Here is a 12680-nt window from a genome sequence, read left to right on the forward strand (position 1 = left end):
CAAAAACTTATAAAACATCTGGCTAAAGTTGCAGGTACCATCAGGAGCCCTGGGACTGGGAATTCCAGACATGATTCCAAGTTGTTAATACTCACAGTGCTCAAACAGTGAATCCTGTTATAATAGGATTGAACAAAATAGGGCCAATAATTTTGTCTTCTAGGACTCGACTGGATAAAGCCAAAGAGAAAAATCATATCTAGGAGTTTAACCTCATTATTTATTCTAGTTAAGATCCACTTTTCAAGTTCTATAGTTTGAAGTAAACTTTTTTCTATCGAGTAGAAGTAGATGCACTATGCCAGCAAAATAGATGCTAACACATCATCTAGAACCTCCAAACATCTCTGGTATATAGAAAATGTGATAAAGAACGCAGCTTTACTATTTAAATTAAGATGTCATCCTTTATGAAACTGAAATAATTGGACTGTTTTAATATTAACATTTCTCTATATTGCTGAAATACATTTCGAAGCCTATCTAAATCCCTCAAGAAGTACTTGTGTTGTATTTCAAAAACAAATTATTGATAATAATATGCTTCTCCCAAAAGATGCAATTTCAGCATATAATTTCCAAATTACAAATAGTATTTCTACCTAAGGTTGGGGTGAGGGCAGGGAGAACAGGTGTTAGAAAGAGAAAATTCAGCAATTTCCCCATGCAATTAATGCTCACTCTTCATTATTTAGTTGGTGTACAGATAGATGCCAAAGCCTTTTGTAAGATATCAATCTTAAATAATCACACTATTCTCAATCAAACAGAAAATGTTGCACAGTTAAAATATGAGTTATTTTTCTTCCCCCATCCCATACCTGAACTTGCAGAAGATAGAATTTGGGGATATGTCAGATAAAAATTAAACTGAGATGTTTCTAATTTACAGTACTTTATGATTTCTACTTCTGACTCAGAGTTTCCAAACTTTTTAAAGGTATTATTGCATTTGAGGCAACAAACACAAATTACTGTGCAACAAACTGTGGAAGGTGAATGCTTAAGATTCTGGAAACTTCACTCTGCCAGAAAGCCATTCTCTTTTCAGTCCCCATTCTAACCACTTTAGCTCTGAGAAAAACTCCAAACACCTAGAATGCAAATGTTTTCCTATTTCATTAACTAGATGGGTAAAGAGAATATGGATACAAATGAAGATGCTTAAAAAAAACAGTGGCAGAAGATTTGATTAAAGCAATGATAAAAATTCAAAAGTCTACTGGAACAGGATTAACTTCAAAGAAATGATATAACTTTATTGAAATGATTTATTTCAGTCCTCAGTATCTGATGAGGTGTTCTCAAAACCCTAGATGGGAAAAATCATCAACTCTATTAGTTTCTACCACATTATGCCTGCAAACTTGCTTCAAGGCAGCTCTGGGTGGGAGAATCTATATTTTGTCATTATTGATTATCTGCTACCCAAATCTAAGAATTTAATTTTGAATATTGGCCACTCAAGTCAATCAGTGCTGAGAAGAACTGTCCTGAGCTCAGCAGCAGTCTTGGTTTCAGTCACATGGGTTAGAAAAGGCTTCCCTATCACTTCATGGGAAAACAACCTCACATACAAATTTTGAAAAATAAGTCAATATAGTATTTCACCTTCTCCCATTTGGAAAAAGTTATTACAAGAAAAAATGCACCATAAGAACAAAAATAAAAGAGTTTCATTCTGAGGATCACTGTTCACACCCTTGATTTACACTGTTCTAGTAACTATCATCTCCCAGGAAATCCTTTAGAAGAAGAACTTTTCAATCATTTTGAAATCAAACATTTTTAGGTATTCCTTGAATACCACCAACCATTAAAGACATATCAAGAATTTTAAAATTATAGTTTGCACGTTCTATGCCAGGAACTGTGCTAAACACTTGCATTACCTCTTTAAGTTCTCACTGCAATTCTATGAGATAGGTGATACTACTGTCTGCACTTAACAGATGAGAAAACTGAGGGTTAGAGAAGTTAAATAAGAAGCCCAAGGTGACAGTGCTATAAAGTGGCAGGACAGGTCATGGTCTGACTCCAGAACCCATGCATGAACTATTATATGTTGTACTGTATCAAATGCACAGAAATACATCAGGTGTCTATACTGTTTGCAATTTCTAAAATTTAATGCAGATTGAATATTTTTGGAGCAAAACATAGTTTATTATTGTAAAATATTAATCTTGAGGCTTAACTTGTATTAGCTCATTTATCTTGAAGTTGAAAATCTAGTTAATGATGTAGGTGCACATCATATTTTTATGCCCTGATTTGTTCAAATGTATATTTTAATCATTTTCAAAATGAGTATCATTAAAAGAATGTAATGATTCTCTATAATCTTTTTAATTAATAGATGTTACATTGATCTATAATTGGAGAAGCTTTTTATTTATATATAAAACTTCTAAAAAATGCACCATGGCAAAGCCAAATATGCAAACCAAGAACTATCCTCACACTTTCTCTGCAACCAAAGGTCATCAATACATATCAGTTGAGAACCCATTTTTACCAGAACAGAAGAAATAAAATGTTTTGAGTGGTTTTCATAGAAATCTATTTGTGTAACTTTGAAACATGCTAGAGTGTTTGTGCTAAAATAATTTTAAAACGGAAGTTAGTTTGGAACGAAGTCCTCTCATATCAAAGTGAATTTCAAATCTTGTTTCATGATGGAAAAGCTAAACATAAAGGTGTTGGAAATGTAATGGTTAGTCATGTTTATGCTTTCAAATCAACAATGATAAATCAAATGGGTTCACAGATGGTCCCAAATTCAAACACAACAGAATCTAAAATAAAAATGTATTTAAAGACATCTTAATAGAAGTCTTAATATTTGGGACAACCAAGTAAACTATACCCTCCTTGGGAGCACTTAACGATTATATTATTGTTCCTCTGTTCAAGATGAAAAATCAAGCACATGGTTTAAATCAACAGACTTTAGTAGTGGTGGAACTCAGAGACTGGAAAGAGACATTATGGATACTCCTCACAGCAATATAATAAGTACTGACACCATTCATAAGCTGCATCTGAAGAACAGCACTCATACTATGCTACCAGAAAAACAAAATGATTCCAGCCTCTCCACAGGCAATAGGAACTTAGCATGCAAAGGACAAATTCCTGTAAGGAAGCAAGCAAGAAAGTCCTCTTGTATAAAGTAACTGCTCATTGACCTTTGGAAGCTTAAACAATTTATACTAGTGTCACCAAAATGAGTGATATTTATAGAACCCAGTATAAACAATTCCTCCACTACCTATTCTAAGAAAAAGAGTTTATTATTTTTTAATATAAAATATAATTATTTTATATATAATATAAAAAGCTTATTAATAAGATATCCTTAAGAATATAATAAAACTTGATTCTGAATCCTTGATCAAGAAAGGATACTACCTTCAATAGTCAAAGTTTAAAGAAGACTGATGCTCTTTGTCAACTACAGAGGTTGACTACTCAATGCTGCAGGTTCTGGAGACTTTCAAGTTCTTACCAATTCCTACCTCTCTTCTCTTCTCCTCATTGTCTAGTAAGGACACCTAAGTGAGACAAGTCATTTTAAATCTCTAAGCCTTAAACCACACAATTATCAAAGGAGAGGAAGAATTTTTAGCTGCCTCCTACAAACTGTCCTGCCATAAACAGAGAACTGGAAGTGGCTGTCCTCAATCACAGGTGTTAACACCTCATTTGATTTACACTCCTTAGCACTCTGCATGATGGTTGTGCCACAGCTATTCTAAAACAAAATCTCCAGGATTAGAAACATTGATAATGGGATTATCAATAAATTATTCTGATACAGTAATTTAAATATTTGTTGGTTTGTTTCAGAATGCAATTAAAGGCAAAGGTGGTAAAATAATCTACTGCACCAATAACAGGATGATTGGTTTGGGGGTTTGGTAAGGAGACTACTAAAAATATAAACCATTTTAAGAACAAGGAAGCACAAGAAAAATGTATAAAAATAAACAGCACCTTGTGACCTTCATTAATTAAACAATTATTTTAAACCAAAGGATGTTCTAATTAAGCTTAGTTTATATTTTTATTAAGAAATGCAAGAGTAATGTTTTTTAATGAATATATTTTGAATACATTTTAATAGTTTATAAACTATAATTAAGTCTAAGCCTTCAAAGATCAATTTGAAAAGTACTTCTTAGGAGTGTCCTTGAAATTCTCCTTTGTCAGCCTACAATCTATATATTCTTTTTTATGATTTTCTCCATATATTTGCTGCTTTTCCATTTAAAGTTGTTGATTAGCTCAAAAAAGCAAAATGAAGTCTTTCTAAATGTTCCACCTGTTTCCCCTTAAGTCATTTTATTGAGCAAAGTACAACTAAGCAACTGCTTATCTGTATTTATTATTTAAGAAATTTCAAAAGAAAAAAAAAAACTACTAATTTTTCACTTGAAGTTACTGTTGTCTCACCATCCCTGCTACAGTTCAACTAGGAACATGGCATCCCTACTAAGACTATTTAAATGACCCAAGTAACTGAGTATCCATTATACAATGATTAAAACAGTTTCTTGACCTTTGGTGTGACACATAATGTTAAAACTTCCTTTTAAGTTATGCTAGGTACTACATTCTCAAGGACTTGTGCAGTGTTTGAATTGTCATATTAAAGATTTGTTAATTTAAAGTGACAGGAACTGAATCATTCTGAAGGGAGCAGGGAAAGGACATGAACATGCACTGAACCTTTGTCCCTGAAGCGTTACTATGGGTTTTGAAACATTAATTAATTTAAGGCACATGCTGCTGAGTCAGTACCTGCCAGAAATCCTGATCAGAAGATGAGAAAAAGAAAAAAAAAATAACATTGTTTGATTATATGAACAAAAACTCCCAAATCAAATATATTTATATCACAAACTATTATAACATATAAAGGACCAAATGTGATTTGGAATAAAATCACTGAACACCCGAAACAGGAAATGAGGAATACATAAAAATATTTTATATATTATCTGCTAGGTACAGTAAAACAAAACAAAACAAAAACCCAAATAACTCAATTCTTAACCTCGCTGAAATAAAACATACAGTTACAGAAAAACTTCACATTACTATAAAAAGAAAACACATGAATAATTACCTATTTCTTAAAGAAAAGGGAAAGCAAACACTTAACTTTTTTCCATGGGTAGTGAAACCATTTCTTTAATTAAGGTTTCCTTTAAGGGTATGTCACTATCATTTCATGATATACTATTTTTTTAACTTCATGGCAAATTCATTGCTTTACCACCTATATTTAACACATAGGCAACCAAACTCAGATGAGTTTAGAGGATTAATAACTACTCTAAGGAAGAGTTCAGAATGACTACTTAGAAACAGGTCTCTTGCAAAATTATGTTGCACTAAATAAAGTACTATTCATGTTAGTAACAAAAAGCCAGCCATCATGAAGGCTGGCACTGTTGAAGCAGTTTAAGTTAGCTAATTCAGCTGGGTACCACTCCAAAGTACCTTCATATACCAAATGGTTTTAAAGATTTTTTTTCAACAAATAAACTTCACTGGCTGTGAAATAAAATTTGACCTGAACTTATCATACTTCTCAAACCAACCTTAGTAGCATGATAAAAGTTCTTGATTGAAAAATATATGCTATCGACAATTTACAAGCCCAAGGCTAGGACTGATGTGACATAGACCCAAAGGATTTTACAGTACTGTGATGAGATGAATCACTGTGAACACAGAACAGCTCAGATATGAGAAATCAAACCAGAGGTCTCTCTTCAGTTCATAGACTAGCCATTTAATCCCGGCCAATTGCTCATTACAGAGATAGCACAAGGAGATTTTTATAGCTGATTTAACTGGAAAGGAAAGAACAACGGAGAGAGCAATTATGAAGAGCACATGCTTTTCTATAGCATTTCATACAAACCGAGAAAGAAGATAACATACATGATAGCAGCTAACTCCTTTCATAAATTGAGTAAAGGGCTGAAAGTCATGCAAAATAGCTATAATTTGTAGAGCCAGATACTTTGCTTATTGTCCTGATTTTATAGTTACAGAAGATAATTGACACTCAGACGTTAAGTGGTCTCTTGCCCAAGGTTATCCATCAAGTATGTGGCAGTGTCCATATCTGAATACAGGATTGTCTATATCCAAAACCACATTCTCTCATCCTGTGCTATTACACACTAACAAGTACAGCAATCCATAATTTTGTATTTTTCACATTCGTTGCAGAATACTTACATCTACTAACTGTTTACATGTAGCTTGTCAAATACTTAGATGCTCAAATTGGAAATCCCTTGTAAAATATTTCAGACACCAAAACCAGATTTTCTGAGGACTGCAGTGTGTTAAAGAGAACTAAAATTGTTAATTTGTAAGAAGAGAGAAAAATGAGAAAATGGTTTTAAAATAATTTAAAGAACTTTGGATGGGAAAGAAGGAAGACAAAAAAATCTGAGACTAAAAATAAAACAGGAAATTACAACAGGTGTCAAAGGATTTTCTGAAATGCTGAATCTGTACTTGATTTCATTTTGGTAATGTAATTACATTTTAAACTTTTGCTTGTCTAAAGACTAACTATAATGAGTAGCTCTATTCAAATTATTCTACATTTAACACACAACCGATCAGTATTTGAAAGAGTAAATAGTTTAGTTTGTAACAGAAATACTATTTTCTCTGCTATCTTGACTACAATGAGCCAGGATCCAGTTCTCGAAATACAGATGACACTTTTCACCTTAAGAGTGATGCCTTCGATTTAAAAAAAAAAAAGAAAAAACGACAGCATTTTCAAAATGCAAGTGGTGTTCATGGCATATGAGAAAACAATGGTGCAATAACAGTGAAGTTGAAATTCTAATTTCTAAATTCAGGCATTATAATTTGTATATCTCTTGTTTTCTTCCTTTAAAATGAAACACTATGTGGTTTCTCAGGTTAATATTGGCTTCTAGCTGTACTTCATCAAAGCAGAAAAAATTAACTTCAATACTCTTACCAAAAACAACGTGAAATAGCAAGTTCTTTCTCGCACAAATAGCATTAAGTTAGTAAAATAAAAGAAATATTTGATGAGAAATTTCTATTTACAAATAGATCATACAGACAAATAGCTTAGCTATATGAAAGATGATATAGCATAGTCCTTAAGATGGTGAACTCTAGAGCCAGACTACCAATTTGGAATCTTGGCTCCACCACTTACTAACTGTATGATCTTAGGTCAAAAAAAAAAAAAAAAAGTTACTTAACTTTTATATACTTTAGTATCTTATTTGTAAAATAATGAAAATAGTAAGCTATCTAAAAGAGTGGCTGTGTGGCTTAGAGTAATTATGTATAAACACTTAGAACACTGTTTGGCATATTATAAACACTCAAAAAACTTCAACTATGCTTCTTTTTCATATTATTATGATTAGTAGTAGTAATAGTTCCCTCAAGAGACAAATAGTCAAGCATTTTTCATTTAGATTTTACTTTCAACTGGAAAAATAAACCACTGACAACCAATGAGTGGATATGTTAATGGGGTTTTTTAAAAGGGCTCAATTATCACCCCTAAAATAATATATAATTATGAAAATATTTGTGGAGAACTTCAGCACTCGAAGAACTGAAATACTTTATCCTCTTAGAATCTGTTACACTTTTTAGGGCAAATGGAAACATGGATCAAAAAGACATGGAGCAAAAATAAAAAAATTCTGCCTATACATTCACATTTATCAATAGAAAGACCTGAATAAATACATCAATTCACCAAGAATTTAGAATTGACTGGTTTCAAGTCTCTGGAAACCAAAAGAAAGAGTGAGAGAGATGTGCCCAATTAACAATGCAGAATTCATAAGAACATCAATCCTGCTATAAAAATTTGAGCAAAATTAAAGCAATTCAAATAAATGTGAAGATTCACCAAACTCTATCCTATAAGAATTTCAGCAACACCCCCCCAATTTACCTTTGTTTGATCTGCAATACAATTTACTCTTAGAAGACAGGAAATCCCTCACATAACTTACTATACATGTCAAGGAGTAATAGTAATACTAGACCTTATTCCAGACTCATATTTTATCTGTGATATGAAGTAAATAATCACAACTCAAATAAAGCATTAAAAGTATTACATTACAGGAAAAAAAAAATGTGTCCACACTCCCCTTGGGGAACCACGACTTTCCCTTAAAGGGAATGGAATTTTAAACTTCATTTACCAATATTTTTAAAAGAACTTTTACCTAGTAAGCAATTAAAAGCATTTTGTTATATTAAAGCTTTGCTTTTTAACTACAGCTCCATCTTTTCTTCTGCATATCTTTTCTATTATAAACACTGTAATTGGTATTTCCTTTTCTAGACTTTGACCATACTTTTATCTCTTTCACCTCAATGTGGCCATTTCATCTTAATTTGATTTAAATTGTTTTCCTGTTCCATGTAAACAAACATTCTTGTAAGTATCATAAAGGAGATGGGAGTAAAACACATGTTAATTCTTTCTCCCAAATTAGGAGAGATCCTAAGAGGACGGTAATTACAAATAATGAAAAAATTCATTCCAGAGGCAGGACTTCTGAAATGTTCAGGGAGAGGTTAGGGAAAAAGGCAACTTCATAGAAAAGAAAGAATAAAAAAATCTATTTTCCAAAAAAAGAAATACATGGTGGAATGATAATGATAGACAATTAGTTTCAATGGGCAATTCACTGTTACTTAAAAGAAGAGTATGAACTTTAAAGTTTTTAGAAGAGAGAAGAGGACTACATCAAAGCTCTCGAATACTGGTATTCTTTGCTTAGAAACAATTTTACCCAGACCATGCAGTTTTCTACTGTAACTTAAAAAAAAAAAGGTAGGGTTTGAGATGGAGAAAGTTGTCTATTATAGGCGATAGGAACAGAAAATACAAACCATAATTTCTATATTTGGTATGCTGAGGAAAAAAAGGAGAAGTAAGAGAAACAGGATAATGAAGGGTATAAACCACTTAAGATAAACCACACCAATACTGGACAGCAATTAACTGATTAAATGAACAAATATTTGACGATTATGTAAAATACAGGCTCCACTTAGAAATGGTGCTTTGTTTTATAGACCAATTATTGGATGATAAAGAATTAAACTCAGGAAAAAATATAGTTTTCATTAAAGAAATAATCCAAAATTCATGAAATAACTGCATTAACAAATCATAAGGAGAACGCATGGACAATGTAGGGAGAGAGTGCATTTCTAAAAAATCTGTGATATATTACCCTAAAACAAAAGCCAGACCATATTTTGTATTATCATCTATATACTAGTGCTAACACTCTATTTATAATAATTTTCAAATATCCTCTAATAGAAAATCTGAACTCTTTCAAGCTTTGAAGTTTTTAAACTTTTAAACATAGTCTGAATATTTTTACAAATATCATTTAACTATAAAATATATTCTTAAAACCAAAGGTCACTGACTATAGCTTCTTTATATTGAAATACGCCTGTGTTAGTAGATGGTAGATAGTGAAATGCATAAATGATGCAAGTGCCAATAACAAGGTACTGCAAGACTCTTCTACAAAGGAAATTGCTAAGCATCCTTAAAGGATTAGCATACATTAACATAAGGCAGTGATAAGCTCTGGAAAAAGATCTTCCCCCAAATTCAACAGCTGCTTAATCAAATTCAGTTTCACAGACTATCAGTTGAAACAGGAATGTTTCATTTACTTCTTGAGAATTTTCTAGTCAAAAAAAATAGGAGAAAAGATGACAAGTATCAAAGTAAGAAATAACTGTTCAATTATTTGTCAATATCAGTTGGGCCATTCTTTTCTACTTTGTATCTGGAGTTTGTATGAAATTCAAGTACAAATGAGAAAACACCCCAGGAAGATGATACTACTTCTACATTTGTTCTTGCTTTCAATGACAAAAGCATTAAAGTGCAATTCAACTAGAAGGCAATAAAATAAGCTAGTGTTTCTTACTGGTCAAATGATGGACTTAATTAAATGGTGTGCCTAATGTTAAAACAATGGGGGAATAAGAGGATGAGAATAAATATTTCTCTAAGCAATTTATAACTAGTTCATCTTCCAAGTTGAAAAAAAAGAGAGCGAGAGAGAAAGAAAATTATCCATTAAAAAAATCAAAGTAAGTTTGAAAGGAAATTCCTCGAGGGTGTTAACTTTCTACTAATTTCTAATCATCATGCATGAAATTTACTATAATTGCCATGTACATCTGTTTTTTCAACAGGATATTATCTTAGGAGTTATATACTCTGGAAACTGCTACTCAAGAATTGAGATTTTCTGATTGGGAAAACAAAAGAGTCATGAAGATCCAAAGGAAAATAAGATCGACAGTTGAATAAGCATTGATTCTTATAATCATCGAGTGAAGAACTTGATGCATGGCAAAAATCCCTGGAAAAACTAGTAAACTGATTAAACACTGAATGAAATTTGTGCTCTTCATTATATAAGATTTAAGAACAGTATAGAAACTACTTTCTTAGACTTCATATGAAATAAAAGGCAATTCATAAAGATATAAACTAGAGGTGAACTAAGTTTAAGAATCCTATTTAGGAAACATAACCTTCACTCCAAAACAAAACCTTAATAATATATTTGATAGAAATTAATACAGGACTTAAATGAAGAACCTGGCAAAGGAATTAAACATGCATATTACAACATGGATGAAAGGGAAATCTGTGCACTCTGCTAGGGGAACAAGCTATCTGGCTCAGGGTCACTGGCTCAGTTTTATACCTCCTTATATAAGTATCCCATTCCTCTATTTGCTTTCAGAACCCGTTCCCCTGGATGAAGTCAACTTTCATATGCCTGACTTTCATGTAGGTCATACTTTCAAAGATTATACATTAATATCCTTAAATCTTGCCTTTCCTACTCTGATTTCAGAATTTTATGCTTCAGTGCATAAACACTTGCAACTATAATCTGCTAAGATTGCCTTCCAAACATAGAAGCACTGCCATTTCTGTTTCCATAGCAAGATGGGTACACAAATACTTTAATGTTTTACTGCATTTTACTCTTGCTATTTCATAAAAATGAGTGGAAATCAAAAAAAATGCAAATGGCACAAATGATAAGAAATGTAGAGCTCATAAATTTAATACAATTGAAACAAACGTGGAGCTCATCAGGCATGCCAAAAGTTGCAAATTTTTAGGATCAAGTGGACAGGTACTGGCCAAAACAGGAAAAAATTAAACAGCACATATGAAACATGAATTACCATTAGGACTTTTATATTCGGGAGCTCTCTAGGAATGGAAATTCCCCTTTTAACATGTAAAGTTGCTGTTTAACTTGCACATATTCAACTTCTTTACATGTTTCCAGGTTTATGAGAGAGGACTGAATTCTCATGCTACTCTGGATTCCTTCAGTAGCCAAAAAAAAAAAAAGTGATCTGTAAAATTGATTTTGCAATAAGATATTAGTGGCATAATGAGTCATACCTCCAAGAAATATGTGATTAACTGATTTTTTTCCAAGTCATCAAACATTTATTGATTACCTCTTATGTGCCAGGCATGCTCTGGACTCTGAGTGACATAAAGACAGATAAGACAGGGACCTAACCTGCCAAAGACTCTGAAATCAGACCCTGACATCAATGTCTGCAGCAACCCCTCACATGGATAAGGTATTTTATCATACATAAAGCAGAGACACCAAGGATCAGAGAGAAGATTGTTCTGCCCCAAAGCAGAGCCAGGACTCTAAACCTGGGTCTCCTAACATCTAAATTCCCTTTCTTTTTGTTCATGCTTTCTTTTAGAATATGTGACTTTAAAAAGAGGATACCCACAGATGGAGGCACGGTGCCACCTGAATAGAAAAGGTAATTTTTAGGCTGGAAGCCTTGGCCGAGATCTCGCAGCTCTTAAGGCAGCCATTCATTCCTTCTACTTGTGCAAAAGACCTTAGCACTTATATCTTCACCTTACCAGTACATGTAGTTTTACATAAGCATGCAGGATTGACACATTCCTGCAAGATCAGTTTCTACTAACCCTGACTTCTACCCACCTAGACCCTTGTTTGTAATCCTGCCTTTTCCAGCCACTTCATCATTTTCCTTCTGATTTCCTTCTCTTTAAGCTTTGTAGAGCCATCCCTGACTCACTCTTCTTCCTTCTGCGCTTTCTTCCTCCTCTTTAAAATTGACCTTTTACTTTTCTTTCTGACCCTGTGTAATATTTTCTTTTTCTTTTTGGAGAATTCAGCCTGAAAGGGGTAAACATGTTTAACTGACTGTTTTGAGATAATAAAATTAAAAGTTTTATTTTCTATACTAAATGATTTATTATATGATTTATTCAGGCATAAAATAAAGAACTGAAAGTAAGTATAATGCAAATTTATATGCAATTTGGGGTGCTCTTCATAATTGTTATAAAGCTGTAAGGACTTCTGTAATTTTCTAGTTAGGATTATTGCTATATACTATCAAAGCCTAAGGAAGGTCAAATCAGATAGGTGTTTTTATAAGAAATGTAAATGTAATATTGGGGGGCTTGTTAACCTTTATAATGGCTATTGAATTAAAATTCAAATGTCAACATACACTGAATTAGCCCTTAATATATACAGCGGGTCACCCATCAGTAT

General features: G+C 32.6%; 1 protein-coding gene across 3 annotated transcripts in view; it reads right to left on the reverse strand.

The window, feature by feature from the left end:
• The window catches only part of MICU1 (mitochondrial calcium uptake 1), a 200544-nt gene that overhangs the window by 113943 nt on the left and 73921 nt on the right, over positions 1-12680 (reverse strand). The gene's annotated exons all lie outside the window — the stretch shown is intronic.

Source organism: Orcinus orca, chromosome 14, assembly GCF_937001465.1.
Source record: "Orcinus orca chromosome 14, mOrcOrc1.1, whole genome shotgun sequence".
Classification (NCBI taxonomy): domain Eukaryota; kingdom Metazoa; phylum Chordata; class Mammalia; order Artiodactyla; family Delphinidae; genus Orcinus; species Orcinus orca.